Source organism: Microcebus murinus, chromosome 22 (assembly GCF_040939455.1).
Source record: "Microcebus murinus isolate Inina chromosome 22, M.murinus_Inina_mat1.0, whole genome shotgun sequence".
Classification (NCBI taxonomy): Eukaryota; Metazoa; Chordata; class Mammalia; order Primates; family Cheirogaleidae; genus Microcebus; species Microcebus murinus.
The window spans coordinates 10202939-10206161 of NC_134125.1; the positions used below are offsets into that span (position 1 = coordinate 10202939).

Below are 3223 nucleotides of genomic sequence, written 5' to 3' on the forward strand. Positions count from 1 at the left end.
CAAAAGTGCTCAGAATAGTGCCTGGAACGTCGTAAGCACTATACAGATGCTTGTGATTGCTATTATTGTCAATAATACATATTGTTGTTCTTTACGACTTGTTTCTACATTTGCATAGAAAGCGAGTGGAAATCTTGACTTCCTTTTTTGATAAAAATGCCTCTTCAGTTTCAGAAGCTTGTGTTCTGCAATTTATTCTAGTTAATGCTACAAACTAATAATATGAACAACTTGCTAGTAAGTGGACCCCTTGGTTCTCAGAAGAGACGGCTATTTGCAAAAGGGAAGTTTTTGGATGCAGGCCATGATTTTGGACCATCTCAACAATCAAAGCCCTAAACATACCGGGTTCTTTCCAGATTCTTTGTTGCACAACATTAAGCCTTTAGGGCAGTGGAATTTGAAACAATCCATTCTAATACAGCTAGACGATTTGTTCTCAGTAGGTAGCCGATAAATAGTTGTTAACCCATTTATGATGATAAGTTATTTTGTGTTTCTTGTACTTGTGTATTTTTACTCATTTGAACCTTATTAGTATTAATATTAGCTCTGACAAAAGTATCTGTTAAGGTTCAGGCTTGGTCTCATGGTTAGCCGAAATTAACACTTTGGGAACTTTGGCTGCTTTTGGCTACACTATGTATCACCTAATACTCACTCAAGGGATGGTAAAATTTAAACACACACACACACACACACACACACACACACACACTGAAAATGTATGAAAGAGATTAAGGCCCGGTATGAAAACTATTTTTATAGGCAGTTTGGCCTGAGCTTTGAAGTTCAATAGGGAGTGATGTATTGCTATCAGCTTGGATTTCACACCTATTCAATTTTGCAGCCAGGTAATAATGATGAACAACCTCCTCTGGGTATAGAAGAATGAAACAAAATTAAGACAAGCTGTGAAACGGCCCTTTTGCTGCAATTTCATCTCCAGGATAGATTTAGATTTGCCAGGATGTGTTTATACTTTCTTCCCCCCTTTAAATTAGAAAGACGGTGTGACAATATTGAAAATATTTTGCAAAAATGGAAACCCCAACCCACCTCCCATCACTTATAATCCTAACACCTAAAGACAAAAACAGTTTCAGTTTTACAGGTTACCAGTGAGTCCTGGTCCCTATGCAGGGCTATGATTATGGAGTTGCACGTGGAATTTACTTTTAGGGTGTTTTAATTCTTAACTAGGCATTTTATCATCCTTTCCCCTTCGCTTTTCTCAAGTGAAAAATACAAACATCAAATCACTGTCTTGCTTGCGAAGCGAGAATTGCTGCATCACGTTTATTACCAAGCGTCCTCTTTCACGCGGAGCTTTAGCTCTTTGTCCTTGGTGTGACATGTGGCATTTCTGCCACGAGTGGCGTTCATGTACATCCTTTGCCCAAATGGAAGGCTGCTGTGTCCAAGACTGGAAACAGTTATTCGTTGGCTTTCAGGTTCTCAGAGTGAGGAGCAGGCCACACTGGCAGATCCAGCTGTCCCTACCTTCAGTCCAGCAGAGGTACTTAGGCTGCCCTCTGAGGTTGCCATGGAAACAAAGAAGCTGCTATAAGCTGCTTCCACACTCAGGAGCTACTCTGGGCTCCCCTCTTTTCACCCTGCACGGTCCTTGGACTTGCCAAGCTTGTTCTTATTTAGAACTTTTGCTTCTGCCGTTCCCACTGTCTAACACCTTCCTCCCAACTCTTGCATGGCCAGCTCCTTTGTGTCACTTAGGTTTCTGCTCCAAGGTCACCCCTTCAGAGGCCCTCTCCCACTTCCCTGATACCCGAACTGGTCACCATCCTCTCCCCCGTTATTTTCTCTTTCACATTTCCCATTCTGAAATCACCCTACTTATTTTTTTGTGTGTACCCGTGAGTATCTGTTTACACCCCTGCCTGGACACTTGTTTACTTCTATATAGACCAACACCTGGCACTGTGCCTGGTGCAGGTAGGTTTTCAACAAAAATGTTCAAGAATGAATGAGAGTACAGCTCACTCCTGCCTGTTCCCATTTCAACCTCTTTTGAATGTACCTTAAGCATTTGCTCAGGCTGGGATGGGAACAGGACACTAAACTACACCCAGGCAGTCTTCTAAATCTTCCCCCAGTGCTCTGTAAGGCAATTTTTACTCTTCATTTCATATCTGGGGAAACTGAGGCACACAGAAGTTACACAACTTCCCCATGGCCACACAACATGTGAACTGCCAAGTCACAAACACAGAACCCAAATCTGTCTCACTCCAAAGTCCCTTTGCTCCCCTGTGGTCAATATTAGACTCTCCAGATGGCCAGAAACTGGACACAAGACCATGGATCTCTGAGCGTCCAGCTGCTGTGCTGGCCAACTTCAGTTCCTCCTCCCAGAGCCAGCAACTGGAGTGGGAAAGAAGCCACCAACTCATTGCCCCAACTGGCATCACTTCATGTTTGTTTTTTCATCTGTAAAATGGGCTTAATAATAGCAGGGGTGTTGTGGGCCAGATTAATTAATGTTTGGATATGTTCTTTGAGAGTCCCTGGATGAAAGGTGTGGGGGAAGTGCCAAGGGTTGTTAGTGCAGAGGCATTTACCATGCCTAATTTAGGATTTCCCATGCTTCCCACTTGGCAGCCTACGTGGTGATTGCTTACTCAGGAAATAGTTGGAGGGCAGGAAACAAACACCCCAATGTCAGGCTCGGCTTGGGGTGGCTGAGGGAGCGGGTTAGGGTGGCTTCTTGTGGGAATATTGCCTCATTCCTCATTGGTGGCCTGTCCTTCCATGCTGAGAGTTACAGGTCCCCTCCCCCCCACGTCTACCTTTTGGCTTAAGGATATAAGTAGAGAAAGGGTGACAAGATGGGCTAGAGACCCACAGAATGGCTTCACCCCAGTACAACATTTTTTTAAAAGCCTACAGCACCTGGTATTTCCAGGTAGTCTCCCAACCAAGTACTAACCAGGCCTGACCCTGCTTAGCTTCTGAGATCAGATGAGATCAGGCACATTCAGGGTGGTATGGCCATAGACGTATACAACAATTTTGCCTCTCGATGGGCAAAGTGATGACCATTAGCACCATAGGTAACCGAAGAACCTGGAAATTGAGCAATTTTAAAACAGGAAAAGACACAGAAGGGATCAATGATGAATAGATTTTACACAAGAATGTCTACCCAGTCCCAGAAAGACACAACCTATGTGGGACTATCACTAAAAAAGCTCAAAAGAAATTC

General features: G+C 43.7%; 1 non-coding gene across 1 annotated transcript; it reads right to left on the reverse strand.

Annotated features, from left to right (window-relative positions):
* Window positions 1-2898: 2898 nt before the first annotated feature.
* Window positions 2899-3017, reverse strand: LOC142863832 (5S ribosomal RNA). The gene has a single exon (XR_012914465.1). It is a non-coding gene; the product is annotated as a 5S ribosomal RNA (ribosomal RNA).
* Window positions 3018-3223: the final 206 nt, after the last annotated feature.